Source organism: Oryx dammah, unplaced genomic scaffold (assembly GCF_014754425.2).
Source record: "Oryx dammah isolate SB20612 unplaced genomic scaffold, SCBI_Odam_1.1 HiC_scaffold_6, whole genome shotgun sequence".
NCBI lineage: Eukaryota > Metazoa > Chordata > Mammalia > Artiodactyla > Bovidae > Oryx > Oryx dammah.
Genome location: NW_024070190.1, coordinates 6,734,196 through 6,750,636, shown reverse-complemented (window position 1 = coordinate 6,750,636; position 16,441 = coordinate 6,734,196).

Genomic DNA, 16,441 nt, shown 5'->3' with positions numbered 1-16,441 from the left:
GTATGTAGACTTTCAGATTGGCTTCTTTCAGTTAGTAACACGCAATTAAGGCTCATCCATGTCTTTTCCTGGCTTGATAGCTCATATATTTTTAGCACTAATATTCTACTGTTTGGATATACCAAAGTTTATTGATCCATTCACCTTCTGAAAGACATTTTCATTGTTTCCAAGTTTTGTCAATTATGAATAAGCATTTGTGTACAGGCTTTTGTACTATGGACATAAGTTTTCAACTTCTTTCAATAAATACCAAGGAGCATGATTGCTGGATCATATGGTAGGAGTATATTTATTTGGTATGAAATGATCAAGCTGTGTCTGTTCCATTGTGAATTCCCACAGAAATTAACAAGAGTCCCTGTTGCTTGACATCTTTGTCACCATCTGGCATTTTCAATGTTCTGGATTTTGTTCATTCTAATGAGATGGCTGGATGGCATCACTGACTCGATGGATGTGAATCTGAGTGAACTCCGGGAGTTAGTGATGGACAGGGAGGCCTGGCGTGCTGCGATTCATGGGGTCGCAAAGAGTCGGACACGACTGAGCGACTGAACTGAACTGAACTGAATAGCTATATAGTGGTATCTCATCATTGCTTAAATTAAAAATTCCCTAATTATATATGATGCTGAGCATCTTTTCATATGATGTATGTCACCTGTATATCTTCTTTGGTGAGATGTATGGATCTTTTGCCCATTTTTAAGTTGGGCCATTTGCTTTCTTACTATTGAGTTTTGAGAATTCTCTGTGTATTTTGGATACCGATCCTTTATCAGATACATGTTTTGCAAATATCTTCTCCCAGTCTGTGACTTGTCTTCTCATTCTTGTGAGTCTGTTCTCCTTCCAGATGCTCAGAGGGCCAATGAGGACAGATACCCAGGGTCGCCAGTGTATGTCGTGTGTGCCCACACTCACAGGGCAGCAGGCTGACATTTGGGGCCACATCTAGGCGGTGGGAGATGGACTGCATTGGAGGAATGGATGGAAGTATGTCAGCTTTCACGGTACTAGCTCCATCCATCCATCTGTCCATCCACCCAATACAAAAGGTGTGCCCATTATGTACCCTGCCTGATTCCAGGCATTTGGAAAACAAAGATGAGTAAAAACAGAGTCCTCAGCTTGCCTTCTAAAACCACACAGGCCGGTCTGGGAAGTGGAAAAAGAAACAGGTCATTTCAGCGCAGGGTGAGAAAGTGCCTGGTAGGTACAGTGGGGGTGGGGAAGACCTCTGGAGGGGAGGAGAATCAGGGTGAAGGTCTCACCTGCTCCGTGGTCTTCAGGGATCCCCAGGGCAGCACAAGGGAGCATGCCCCTACTGGCTGAGCCTTTTGCAGACGTGCCAGGGGCATTTCATCCCCAGAGGGCAAGGATCAGACCTCTCCCTACTCAACTCTCACTGTCACAGCCACAGCTTCCTCTTTGTCCCTTTCACATGGTCCCCAAACAGGAACTGCTGCAGAGCCCTGAGCACCTGTGGGGGAAGCAGCTCTGGAGATGCGTGGGGGGGGGGGTCTTCACACCCCAGGGGAGCAACCAACAGCTCAAGCTTCAGTACAGCAGCAATGGCTACACTCACGGTCAGCCTAGCTGAGGACCCTGGGGCGGGCAGTGCCAGATGTATTCCTTCTGGTGTACCCATCATCCTACCCACCCCCTCCCCACAAGAGACCCTCAGGAAGGTGGTTATCACACACTTGTGAAGGGGAACCAAGCAACTTCCCATTTTCAAGTTTCTGTAACAGGCAACATCGGGGGAATCTTTCCCCATCTCTCTCTACTGGAAGTTCTTTTAGTTGTCAAGGCAATGCATGCTTCTGGTAGAACCTTCAACGACAGAATGACAGGAGAGGGTAGTCTAGGCTGAAAAGTTAAAACCCTTCTCATTGACCCACCGCCACGTTACTCTCCCCAGAGAGGACCACAGTCACCAATTCTTGTGTCTCCTTCCCCAAGTGAAAAACATACATGTCTCTGGCTGGAGGGAAATAGGCAGGGGGATGGTGTTCTGTGAGCTCCTTATTCACTTCTCTCTACATTTGGGATATTTTTCCATGTTACTATAGACAACCCAACTTAACCTTTTCTTTTTTTCAATCCCTTGTCTGTTTTTTGAGGCAATGGCTTATGCTCATGAAAGACCATAAACTAGAACTGGCTGGCGGCTATTGCCCACCTTAGTAGCAGAAGAGGCCACGGAATGACGTGGAAAAAGCATTCGACAGATCGAGCCCAGAATTCCAGTGTGCTTGTTGTGTTGCCTTTGTAGATTTCTACACTTCTATGGGCTCAGATGCCACATCCATAAAATGCAGATTACTGTTGATTTAGGTTAAGGGTTGGAGTGTAACAGTTGCTGAAGAATTGTACTGACGAACCTATTTGCAGAGCAGCAATGGAGACGCGGGTATACCGAACAGACTTGTGGACACAGTGGAAGAAGCGGGTGGGAGGAATTGAGAGACTAGCATTGAAACATGTAAATTACCACGTGTAAAATAGATAGCCAGTGGGAATTCGCTGTATGACGCAGGAAATCTGGCGCTCTGCGACAACTTAGAGGGATAGGATGGGGTGGGAGGTGAGAGGGAGGTGTAAGAGGGAGGGCACATATGTATGCCTATGACTGATTCATGTTAATATATGGCAGAAACCAGCACAATATTGTAAAGCAATTATCCTCCAATTACAAATAAATAAATTTTAAAATTAAAAAATTCCAAAGCTTATATAGTAAAAAAAAAAAAAAAAGAATTGTAGCTCTTCTTAAATACATGGAGAGACATCCCATGTTGATGAATTAGAAGCCTCAATGTTACTAAGAATTGAGGGCGTGCTTGCTAAGTCACTTCAGATGTGTCTGACTCTTTGCAACCCTATGGACTGTAGCCCGCCAGGCTCTGTCCATGGGATTCTCCAGGCAAGAATACTGGTATGGGTTGCCATGCCCTCCTCCAGGGGATCTTCCTGACTCAGGGATCAAACCCGAGTCCCTTATGTCTCCTGCATTGGTGGGCAGGTTCTTTACCACTAGTGCCACTAAGAATTAAGTAATTCTCTCCAAATTGGTCTGTAGATGCAACTCCATCCCCATCAACATCCCATTAGGGCTTTTTTTTTTAACCCCCTGAATACTTGCAATAGTTCTCACCTGCTGCACAAGGGACTCATTGAGTTTTGAGTGAGCTGGGTCTTGCGGAGGCTCCCGGCTTGGGATTGTGCACTTCGCAGCTACTGTTAATTAAAAATTATTTTATTGCTAAAGTATGCTAACCATTATCTGAGTCTTCAGTGAGTTAAAGCAACATCAAAAATCACTAATCACAGGTCATATCAAGTATAATAATAATGAAAAGATTTCAAATACTGCAAGAATTACCGAAATGTAACAGAGATGTCTCAGAGCCATGCCCTCTAAGGGCTGGAGAGGCCAAGATGAGAGCCATGAGTGGGTGCCAGTCATTCTGGGGGGAACCATGGACCAGTCCTGCCCTTCCTCCTTTCTGCAGGGTAGGCAGAGGTACAATTCATAAGTAATGCTCATTAGAGGCCTCAGGGGTCGAGTTCTAGGAGTCCTGCCCTTTCTTGTTCCCCTTAAAGAGACCCATTGGACTTTCCTGGTGGTCCAGTGGATAAGAATCCAGCTGCCAATGCAGGGGACAGGGGTTTGATCTCTGGTCCAGGAGGATTCCACATGCTGCAGGGCAACTAAGCCCGCGTGCTACAACTACTGAGTCCACGCACCATGGGGCCCATGCTCTGCAACAGGAGAAGCCACCCCGGCAAGAAACCTGAGCACTAGACAGCAGCGCCTGCCTGCTCGCTACAACCAGAGAAAGCCCAGGCGCAGCGCCGGAGGCCCAGGACAGCCATAGACAAAGAATAAAATGCTTTTTAAAAAGACGAGTGGCCCACTGTGGCTCTGCCCCAGACCTCTGTTCATTCTCTTCATGTTTTTTCAGTTTTCACAGAGGCTCTGGCATCATTGATGGTAATGGGGGAGATGACATACTTCAGAACCTGTCTATTACTTCAGTTTCACTGTTGTTGTGTTTTTTCCTGGACCTTGGAGGCAGGAGCCAAACTACACACGTGCACCTAGGACCAGGAAAGGAAAATAGCAACTCAAGAAAGCCTTTGTGAAAACCTAAAGTAGGGACTTCCTGGATTGCCCACTCTTCCTTTATCTGCTTGGTAAATTCCTCTCTCCCTTCAAGATTCAGCTCAGGCATGGCTCTCCCCATCCTGCTGTTTATCTCGGCACCCTGCCTCTAAGGTGCTCAACGAATGCATATGTTGAATGCATAGGATGAATGAACTTTCAGGCAAGATGAGTGGGTTATGGAGACAGCATGGGCTCCTGGCGCTGTAGAGAGGTCCATTTGCATCTGAGACCTGAAATGTACCAACGGGGAGACCTTGAACAAGAGACTTAACCTACTTCTGCCTCGGTGTAATCACACAGGAAACAGGACAGAAGTATTTTACACTGCATTATCCACAGCTTGGATATCCATAACGTGAAAGCATTATGCGAATTTTCGAGTGTTTCTGCCAATGCCAGAAATACCAGCGTTCACAACCAGCACTTCTGTGTTCTTGCTGCACGCAGGCTCTCTCACCTGCTATCCCAGGGAGCCCCACAGTGACTGGGAGAGGGATGTTAAAGCCTTAAGTTTACAAAGAAGAACATGAAGATTCAGGCAGGTGCAGGGACTTGCCTCAACACATGGCAGACCCAGGCTTTACACATATCCCTCCCACGCCCTGGTGGCTCAGATGGTAAAGAATCTGCCTGCAATGATGGAGACCTGGGTTCAATCCCTGGGTCAGGAAGATCTCCTGGAGAAGGGAATAGCAACCCACTCCAGTGTTTTCGTCTGGAGAATTCCAAGGGCATGGGCTCGCAAAGAGTCCAAAACAACTGAGTGACTAACGCTGCCACTCCCAGAAGGCACATCTGCTTGCCGAGTGGCAGGAAGGGGCACATACCCCAGAACAAGGACCCCAAAGAGCTCGACTCTGATTGGCGATGGCTGAAGGGCTGGCAAACAGCCGCTTACTTATGAATTATTCAAACCAAAACCCCAGTGAACCTCTAGACACACCAAAAGTCACTGTTTATCTCAGATTCACAGTTTCTTGCTTCCCCTCTCCCGAAGGATTCTACTCTTGCCTCAGTGCTAGAAGGATGTTTCTGCATCAAATCAGGTTATTTCCTGATTTGGTAGGACCGAGTGAACCGGGACACAAAGCAATTTCAAATCTGACCACTTGCCAAGATGTATTTCAGGACAAGCAGAGACCAGGGGACCACTCTTCCTCTTCTTCTTGTTTTTCCTGTTGAGTAGAAGGAGCCAGGTGCTTCTCAAGGGAGGACAGCTCCCCCCCACCCCCCTTGCTTACAGCTTGTGCAGAACGTTCTCTGTGTGTCAGCCACGTGTGGCAGGGCCAAGGATTCAAGCTCTGTGATATACTGCCCAGAGAGCAGGATCCTGCTTGCTCTGTGTCTGTCTATTTTTCCAAATAAGAAAACTGAGGAAGGGCCAGGGCAGTGCTTGTTTCAGGGCTTTTAGTACCGTCAGCCCCAGTGAATGCCAGCTATTCATTGCTGTCTGATGAGCTCTCCCTAACACTGCGCTGAAAACAGTAATCATTTTATTATTGTCTCCTGCACTCATGGGTGTGAACTGGGGTCACTTGAGCTGTCCTCTTGGGGTTGCTGTCAGACAGTGGCTCGGGTGGGGGGTGGTCTCCTTACCTGTACATCTCATAGTTGATGCCTGTCAGTGACTAGGACCTCAGGGAGGGCTGCCCTCCCAGACACCTACCCGTGGCCTCCTTGTGTGGCCTGAACTTCCTCACATTATGGAGGCTGGGTTCCTAGAGAGAGAATCCAGGAGGACTAGAGGGAAGCTCTTTCACCCTGCACAGCCTGGCCTTGGAAATCACACTGCAGCTCCTCTGTGGTCAGTTTTTCCCCTCTCCCAATTCAGAGAGGGAACATGATCCTGCTTCTCAATAAGAAGAATGTCAACACTACATCAACGCAACAACACATCAACACAGCATCACGTCAACACAACTCTTTAAGAACATATGTGATGGGAGATGGTGCTGAAGCCATCCTGGAAAATATTATTTGCAGTGTGGAGCTGGACGAGCTTGACTTTGTGACCTCTAGCTCAGTGCTTTTACTTCAGTTCACCGCTTTGGGAGGCATATGGGGTAGTAAAGTTGACCACCTATAGATTAAACCCTTCTATATGATACAGGAACCCTCAACGAAACAAAAAAATCCCTGGGGTATATTATTTGCAATATCGGTGACAAAAGGCCTGTTGCTGTTGTTCAGTCACTAAGTCATGTCCAACTCCGTGAAACCCTATGAACTGTAGCACACCAGGCTTCCCTGACCTTCACCATCTCCCGGAGCTTGCTCAAACTCCTGTCCATTGAGTTGGTGATGCCATCCAACCATCTCATCCTCTGTCATCCCCTTCTCCTCCTGCCTTCAATTTTTCCCAGCATCAGGGTCTTTTCCAATGAGAAAAGCTCTTCACATCAGGTGTCCAAAGTATTGAAGCTTCAGCTTCAGCATCAGTCTTTCCAATGAGTATTCAGGATTGATTTCCTTTAGGATTGACTGGTTTGATCTCCTTGCTTTCCAAGGGACTCTTAAAAGTCTTCTCCAGCACCACTAGTTTGAAAGTATCAATCCTACAGCACTAAGCCTTCTTTATGGTCCAGCTCTCATATCCATACATGACTACTAAAAAAACCCCATAGATTTGACTATATGGACCTTTGTCAGCAAAGTGATGTCTCTGTTTTTTTAATACGCTGTCTAGGTTTGTCATAGCTTTTCTTCCAAGGAGTGAGCATCTTTTAATTTCATGGCTGCAGTCACTATCTGCAGTGATTTTGGAGCCCAAGAAAATAAAATCTGTCACTGTTTCCATTGTTTCCCCATCTATTTGCCATGAAGTGATGGAACCATATGCCGTGATCTTCGTTTTTTGAATGTTGAGTATTAAGCCAGCTTTTCACTCTCCTCTTTTGCTTTCATCAAGAGGCTCTTTAGTTCCTCTTCACTTTCTTCCACTTTCTTCTAGGGTTATGTCATTTGCATATCTTAGGTTGTTGATATTTCTCCCAGCAATCTCAATTCCAGCTTGTGCTTCATCCAGCCAGGCATTTCCCATGATGTACTCTGCATATAAGTTAAATAAACAGGGTGACAATATACAGCCTTGACGTACTCCTTTTCCAATTTGGAACCAGTCCATTTTTCCCTATCTGATTCTAACTGTTGGTTCTTGACCTGCATACAGATTTCTCAGGAGGCAGGTGACGTGGTCTGGTATTCCCATCTCTTTAAGAATTTTCCACAGTTTGTTGTGAGTCACACAGTCAAAGGCTTTAATGTATTCAATGAGGTGGAAGTAGAAGGTTTTTTTTTGGAATTCCCTTGCTTTTTCTATGGTCCAGCAGATGATTTCACTTTGATCTCTGGTTCCTCTGCCTTTTCTAAATCGAGCTTGTACATCTGGAAGTTCTCAGCTGACGTACTGCTGAAACCTAGCTTGAAGGATTTTGAGCATGCTCTTGCTAGCATGTGAATGACCACAGTTGTACAGTAGCTTGAACTTCTTTGACATATTGTTTCTTTGGGATTGGAATGAAAACTGACCTTTTCCAGTTCTGTGGCCTCTGCTGAGTTTTTCAAATTTGCTGGCATATCAAATGCATCAACTTTTAGGATCTGAAATAGCTCAGCTGGAATTTCGTCACCTCCACTAGCTTTGTTCATAGTAATGCTTCTTAAGGCCCACTTGATTTCACATTCCAGAGTGTCTGGCTCTAGGTGAATTCACTTTAAAATATATAGGGCTCTGGCACTTCCCTGGTTGTCCAGTGGCTAAGACTCTGTGCTCCCAATGCATACGGCCAGGTTCGATCCCTGGTCAGGAAACTAGATTCAGCTATGCCACAACTGAGAGTTCACATCGTTGCAACTACAGGTTCTACTTGTTTCAACTAAGAGCTGGTGCAGCCAAATAAATAAATGTTTTAAAAATATGTAAAGTGCTTATAAATCAATGATTGTCCCAATATTTTAAAAAATAAACACTTAAAGAGACAATTGAAAGTAAAATGAGAAGTATATGTTTAAAAACATAAACAACACCCCTCCCATGTGTATCTAATCTGACTGTCAAAGGTGAAAAAAGAACTTTCCAAAGGCAAAAATATTGCAAATGGGCACTCTCAAGCACTCCTGCTGGTGGGAGGATAAGCTGGTACAACTTTCTGGGAGCAGTTGGGCAATAGTTATTAAAACCTTAAAAATTTTAATCGTGAGTTGGAATTTACTCTGGGCTTCCCTGGTGACTCGAGTGGTAAAGAATATGCCTGCAATGCTGAAGAACTGTGTTCGATCCCTGGCTTGGGAAGATTCCCTGGAGAAGGAAATGGCAACCCACTCCAGTATTTAGAGAAATAAATAAGGACTTGTCATATCAGAGCGAGGTGTCTTCCTTCTCCCCTTTTCCTCTTTGGGAACTGTAAGTCTGATGAATATCATTTTTAACGACTGTTCATCTGTTATATGAATGGATAATAAACTCGCCAGCTCTCCTATCTGAATCACTTTGCTGTGCGCCTGAAACGAACATCCACTAGAAACCAACTATGTGCACTCAGCTTCTCAGTCGTTTCAACCTCGTGGACCATATCCCGCCAGTCTCCTCGGTCCATGGAATTTTCCAGGCAAGAATACAACCAGGCAGGTTGTCACTTCCTTCTCCAGGGGATCTTCCCAACCCAGGGGTCGAACCAAGTCTCCTGCAGTGGCGGGTGTACTCTTTACTGCTGAGCCACCAGGGAAGCCCAGAAGTTCAGTTTTAAAAAATGACTCTGAGAGGAAACACTGGGCTGTTTAGGGGAAACCTGCATTAAAATGTAGAGGCTTGAACACATTTGGGACAGTAAAATTTAGACTTCCCCTGGTAGCCGGTTAGGCAACTGGTCTTAAGAAAATTCTTTAAGAATTCCCTAAGGCATGGTTCCTTGGTGGCTCAGTGGTAAAGAATTCGCCTGACAATGCAGAAGACACCAGGCTGGTCCCTGATCTGCGCCGTTCCCACATCCCACGGAGCCGTTCCCACATCCCACGGAGCAACGAAGCTGAGGGCCATAACTATTGAACCTGTGCTCTAGAGCCTGGAAGCTGCAACTACTGAATCCATGCGCTTCAACTACTGAAGCCGATGCACCCTAGAGGCTGTGCTCTGCAGCAAGAGAAGCCACCGCAACAAGAAACTCCTGCACCTACAGAGGGGAGCCCCTGTTTGCTGCAACTAGAGACAGCCCATGCAGCAACAAAGACCCAGCACAGCCAAAAATAAAAATAAATAGATAGATTAGATGATAGATAGATAGATGATAGTGTAAGGGTCGGAGAACTGCACTCTGAAAAGGACACTCAGGGACAGCCTCTAGTGGACTGACAAAGTTTATTATCTAATTGTGTAGTTTTATAATTTTCAGGGAATAGAGCATAACCAGACTTGCACATAGCCATTCTAGATAAACATTAAAGCATTCAAGCATAAAACACAGTTCCCATCGCCCAAGACATAATATAGCTTAGGCGAAACTCTAAAGGGAGTCTTATCATGAAACAACAGTCTTTGCTCTCAGAAACAGGTGGTCAGAAGGAAGCCTTCCAACGCCTCAAGGCTGGCTGTATAACCCTTCGTTATCTGTTCCCAGCCTCAGGCACTTGGTGAATGCTCGTAACCCTTTGTTATGCTCATTCCAGCTTCCAACCTTCCTCATGAGTGGAGCAAATACATTTTCAGTATTTGCTTAAAGCCTTCCAGCTCCTCCACAGATAGCTAGATAGACAGGTAAAAAGAATTCCCTAAGTGTCCAGTATGACACCACCCTTATGGTAGAAAGCAAAGAGGAACTAAAGAACCTCTTGATGGAGGTGAAAGAGGAGAGTGAAAAGTTGGTTTAAAACTCAACATTGAAAAAACTAAGAAGATCATGGCATCCGGTCCCATCACTTCATGGCAAATAGATGGGGAAACAATAGAAATAGTGACGGATTATTTTCTTGGGCTCCAAAGTCACTGCAGATGGTGACTGCAGCCATGAAATTAAAAGACACTTGTTTCTTGGAAGAAAAGCTATGACAAACGTAGACAGCATATTAAAAAACAGAGATATTACTTTGTCAACAAAGCTCAGTCTAGTCAAAACTATGGTTTTTCCAGCAGTTATGTACAGATGTGAGAGGTGGCCCATAAAGAAGGCTGAGCACCAAAGAACTGATGCTTTTGAACTGTGGTGTTGGAGAAGACTCTTGAGAGCCCCTTGGACTGCAAGGAGATCCAACTGGTCTTTCCTAAAGGAAATCAATCCTGAATACTCATTGGAAAGACTGATGCTGAAGCTGAAGCTTCAATACTTTGGACACCTGATGTGAAGAGCTGACTCATTGGAAAAGACCCTGATGCTGGGAAAGATTGAAGGCAGAAGGAGAAGGGGACGACAGAGGATGAGATGATTGGGTGGCATCACCAACTCAATGGTCAGGCATTTGAGCAAGCTCTGGGAGGTGATGCAAGTCAGGGACGCCTGGAGTGCTGCAGTCCATGGAGTCTCCAAGAATTGGCCACAGCTGATCAACCAAACAACAATGGTCCAGTAGTTCAGACTCTGTGCTTCCATTTCAGCAGGCATGGTTGACCCCTAGTCTGGGAACTAAGATTCCACAGGCAGTAGGGCCAAAAAAAGTTCTTTAGCAGAATGGTGGGGAAAGCCTGAAACCCAGCTTCCTTTGGGGAGGTTGTCTGATCACCGACCCAAGCAGATATTGAGAGGTGTTTCCTGCCCTCTAGTGGTCGCTTCTGGAATTGTCTCCTAGGAGAAACCTTGACTCACTGGGGCTGGAGAGCTCTCACACTCTCATTCTGGTCCATCTATCCCCAGGTGGCTCAGTGGGTAAAGAATCCACCTGTCAATGCAGGAGACGCAAGAGAAGTAGGTTTGATCCCTGGGTCGGGAAGATCCCCCAAAGGAGGGCATGACAACCCACTCCAGTATTCTCCCTGGAGAATCCCATGGACAGAGGAACCTGGCAGATTACAGTGCATGCTGCTAAGTCACTTCAGTCGTGTCCGACTCTTAGCGATCCCATGGACTGCAGCCTATCAGGCTCCTCCATCCATGGGATCTTCCAGGCAAGAGTACTGCAGTGGGGTGCCACTGCCTTCTCCAATTTCAGTGCATAGGGTCACGGAATCGGACATGACGGAAGCAACTGAGCTCCCGCGTGTCCTTCACCTGCACTTCGCTTCACACCACCAGCAGCCAGTCTCAGAGCTTGTTTTTCATGGCTTTTTGGCCCTTCCACCGCATAATGGTGTGTTGTTTTGACAAGGGCCCCTTGTAAGCGTTCTTCTCCAAAATAAGGGACTCTCCTTTAGGCATCCTGGGTCAAGAGTTTGGCGAGCAGCCAGGGCTGGACCTCTGAGCTGCAGTTGGGCAGTGACCATCCCGCCAGAGTGGCTGGGTCTTTCCAGTCCTCCTCAACCTGCTTGCTCCAGGATCTGCTAAAAGAATTTTGCAAAACCAGATTTCCTCTTGTATTTGTATTCAAAACATTTTTCAACAGAGGTTTGCTCAGTTACAGAAAGATGTAACTTCAGGTGTACTGTCCATATTGACACTTAAAAATTAAACTGTTACTGCACTCTACTAATTTATTCAGCGAACCCGAATACAAGAGCACTTTAGATCTACTGTCAGCGGTTGAAAAGAACTATGAATAAATCCCTTACGTCCTTTCTCTCTTTGTACTTGTATTCCCGTTTCCTAAAATGTTATTGTAAGGGGATATGTTTTTGCCCAGGAAAGTCTTTTATTCACTACGATGAACTGAATAATCCAGATCAGAGGGAAAGGAAAGAACGCCAGAGTGAGGCACCCCATGGGGAAGGGCAGGGAAGCCTGTCAGGTGGTCGTCGCTGTTGTCAGTCGTTCAGTCCTGCCTGACTCTTTGCGATGCCATGGACTGCAGCACGCCAGGCTTTCCTGTTCTTCACTGTCTCCCTGAGTTTGCTCAAACTCATATCCATTGATGCCATCCAATCCTCTCCTCCTCTGCTGTGTCCTTCTCCTCCTGCCCTCAATCTTTCCCAGCATCAGCATCTTTTCTAATGAGTCGGTTCTTCACATCAGGTGGCCAAAGTATTGGAGCTTCAGCTTCAGCATCAGTCTTTCCAATGAATATTCAGAATTGATTTCCTTTAGGATGGACTGGTTACATCTTGCAGCCCAAGGGACTCTCAAGAGTCTTCTCCAGCACCACAGTTTGAAGGCATCAGTTCTTCGGCATTCAGCTTTCTTTGTGGCCCAACTCTCACATCCATACAAGACTACTGGAAAAACCATAGCTTTGATTAGACGGAGCTTTGTCGGCAAAGTAATGCCTCTGCTTTTTAATACGCTGTCTAGGTTTGTTATAGCTTTTCTTCAAGGAGCAAGTGTCTTATAACTTTGTGCAGACACACAGAGAAGGGAGGAGACGGGTTCCAGGTCTGAGGAGCAAGGCTGAGGGATACGTAGGGCTGCCTCATGGACTACCCACTATTATTCTCTGTCCCTGTGCTTGCTTCTGGAGGCTCTGTCCGCTCACTGCAGTATCTGGGGCATTGCTGCGAAAGGAGGTGGAGGGGAGGCAGGGTCTGCCCCCTGCTCTGCTTCTCCTTCGAGACCTTTGTGGAGGAAGATGGCAGTCTGGACTTGGGGGAGGGGGCTGCAGGGGGCATGTGGGCATCAACACCAAAGACCCCAGAGGCCTCTGTGGAGCAGAGAGGAACACAGACCCACAGGCTCAGCAGCTGGAGGGCAACTCGGCACAGATGCATGCCAGCCAGAAATGCCAGAGGTCCTGGCAGCTGCCCCCTCCCAACGCGGTGCCTGCTCCCAGAGAGCTCGGTTCCTGCGGGAACGTGCCTGAACTCCCCTCACCTCTTTTTTTTTAATCGTTTGGCCCTGCCTCCTGGCGTGTGAGATTTTAATAGCCCGACCAGAGATCGAACCCGAGTCTTCTCCCTTGGCAGTATGGTGGCTTAACCACTGGGCCCCCAGGGAAGTCTCCCCTCACCTACTTCTGTTATGAGACTTTTCATTTTGTTAGGGGAACCACAGTCCAAAACTGCCTGCCTTGGCCAGGCCCAATAGTAACCACTTACCAGGTAAGGTCATGGTAAGGAACTCCGAACGAACAAGCTACCACCAACCAGAACTCAGGAAAGGTCAAAAGGAGAGAGGCGATGCCAGATCATATATCCCACCAACCTCCCAGAATCCTTCATACTGGAATCCATCTTGAATGAGTGTCGCGTGTGCCACCAGGAAAGGCCCTGAGTCAGAGTGATTGGCCAGAGACAGCCTGGAAACTCACCCCCCTGCCGTGAAGCCTGGGACTGGGAGCCAGGCGGCGGAGCAGTTCTCCTGGGTTCCTGTGTCCGCCTGCTCTCCCATTGGGTGCCCCTTCCCAGTAAGGCCTCTTGCTTTGCAGCACATGTGTCTCTTTGGACATTTCATTTCTGAGTATTAGACAAGAGCCTGCTGTCGGACCCTGGAAGGGATCCCCGTTCTTGCATGCCTCCTGTACTGTCAGAAATTCTAAGTGTTAATATTTATGTTATCTAAGCCCAGCACCATATGTGTGCCTAACTCAGTGCATGGTGGTCGTTTTTAAACTAAATCTGTAAATGGATAAACAAAACCATGGAAGCCCTCTTGGGCTTAGTAATCAGATCCCTGAATCTTTATTCCTCAGGTAAGAAAAGTTAGTTGCTATAAGTATTAAAATGAAATGGCTTAAGTAATAGAGGGGATTCATTTGGCTTTGAGGAAGGCTGATCAAAGCAACTGTATTCGCACAGCATGTCTGTCTTTTAAGACCTAACAGTTTATTTCTTCTGAGAAGCCTTTTTGAATTACTTATACCTGTCAGCTACAAATTGGCACTTGCCATGGGCACTAGCCATCTACCTCTACAAGGATTAAGTCATACACTGCTACAGCTGCTGACCTTCAATACCTTCTGAAGGGAGTTCACGGTGGAGAGCGGAAATGAAGCACTCTGTCCTCTGAAAGACAGGCAGAACAGGTCTTCAGATAAGATATTTTCAGGAGCTGTTATTATGAGCCGAGTTCTTGTATCTCCTCATATCTAGGAAAGCACTAAATTCCTTCACAGTGACATCTACTAACTAAACCTGCTGCAAAAATATGTGCTTGATTCTATGAACTCCCTTTCACCAAAATTGCATCTGTACTGACCTAGGTCCCTGCCTCTTGGCAGCAGTTTCTCAGAGCTATCTGAGGTGCTGTCCCTGGGGCGGCAGTTCTCATTTTGCCCTAAATAAAACTTAACTTGCAACTCTCAATTTTTTTAGGTCGACATATCCTTCTTTCTTTCTTCTTCTTTTTTTTCCCTTGGCTACATCATGCAACATAAAGGATCTGTTTCCCAATCAGGGATTGAACCCATGTCCCCCTGCAGTAGAAGCATGGAGTCTTAGCCACTGGACAGCCAGGAAACTCCCCATCTTTACTGGCTTCTTAAACTCTGTGTGTGCATGTGTAGGTAAATTGATCATTTGAGGCATCCACCTATGGAATACCCTTTCTCTCTACCCTCTGACCCCCTGGGTCTACACCCCTGGGACTACATTGGCCCCAGGAAGGCTGTAGTTGGAATGAGGGTGAACAAGGAGGCACCATGCCTGTGGGCAGAGAAGTCCCCACCCTCATCACTCCTAGAAGAGCTGGGGGGGTGGGGGCGGGGAGCAGACAGGCAAGAGCTCCTGTTGGGGGTGGGGGGGGCTGGTGGGGGAGGTAGGAGCAGAGCCTGCGGGGAGTGGGGGGTGTGGAGGCCCCTCTCAGATCCCACAGGGACCTCCGCAGGGAAGGCCCCAAGAAAGGGCATCGAGGGAGGAAGGCAGCCCCCCCACCGCCCTGTCTCCCCGGGAGAGGGGAGGACAGCTTACCTCACCCCATCTGTAGATGGACTGGGGAGCCGCCGTCCGGGCAGGGCAAGTGGTCAGGACGAGGCGGCTGCAGAGTGACCCGTGGGGATCAGGCGAGCAAAGATTCTGAGACCCACTGAGGAGACGCTGGGGCAAGAGAGCTTCAGCGCACAGGCAGCACCCCCAGAGCCACGTGGAGGGAAAGGCTGGATGCAACCTAAGGAGCAGGTCCGCAAGGCCCAGGCGCTGCCAAGCAAGTTCAAGTGCCGGACACACAGCGAGGCGGAGGCAGCGAAACAGGACGGGAGGGGGCAGGGCACAGCCTTTAAGAGGATGACGGGGTCTTTGAGGACGTGACAAAAACTGCTAGAACTGTTAGACTCAACATGCTGGAAATTCGACTTCCAGCAGACCTTGAGACTGACTCGTTGGGCACGCATTGTAATATATTAGTGTATGCTAATAACACACCCACAGGCGCCATGTCGCTTCTGAGGCCAATCATAAAAAGCCAAAAATGAGCGGGTTGCTCACTGGAAATTCCTGCCTCTTCTTGAAAATAGTAGGAATAATCCTCCCACTTATTAGCTGGGAAATTGCCCCGCCCATGGAAAATAGTGCGTGCTCGCCTTTGAGATGGCCCATATTCTGTCAATGGAATGTGTAGCTCTTTAAATAAATCCACTTTTTTACCTATCACTGTGCCTCTTGCTGAATCCCTTCTGCCCTGAGGGATAAAGAATTTGAGCTTCATGGATGGGGAGGGAGGTAGGAGGGAGGTTTGGGATGGGGGACACATGTACACCCATGCCTGATTCATGTCAATGTATGGCAAAAACCACCACAATACTGTAAAATAATTAGCCTCCAATTAAAATAGATAAATAATTTTTTAGAAAAGATAGTGGGGTTGAGTCCCAGCCCGTGGGCTCAAGTCCCAAATCTGAGTTTTGGCTGGGTTCAAATCCCACCTGAGTTGTGTGGTTTCAGGAGTTTGGAGCAGAGAAAGGTTTATTGCAGGGCCAAGCAAGGAGAATGAATGGTTCATGCTCAACAACCCCAAACTGGTTTGGGGAGAGAAGTCGTTATAGGCCAAATGTGGGGTGAGGGGGCAGAGTGTGTGTCTTTCTCCTGATCACTTTGCTGTGAGGTGCCTTCTGCTCAGCCTGAAGTTACCATTCTCCACCTGGATGAGGGCTTTGGTTCCTGAAGAAGAACTCAAAGGTATTGTTGTGTATGAGAAATCAAATGTGTCCTACCGTATCAGTAACAAGTGTGTCCCAGTCATGGGGGATTGCAGCCCTCCAATGTGAGACGGTGAGCCCTCGGGGAACTCAGGAAGGGGTAGAAGACCTGCCATCCAGCAGCCA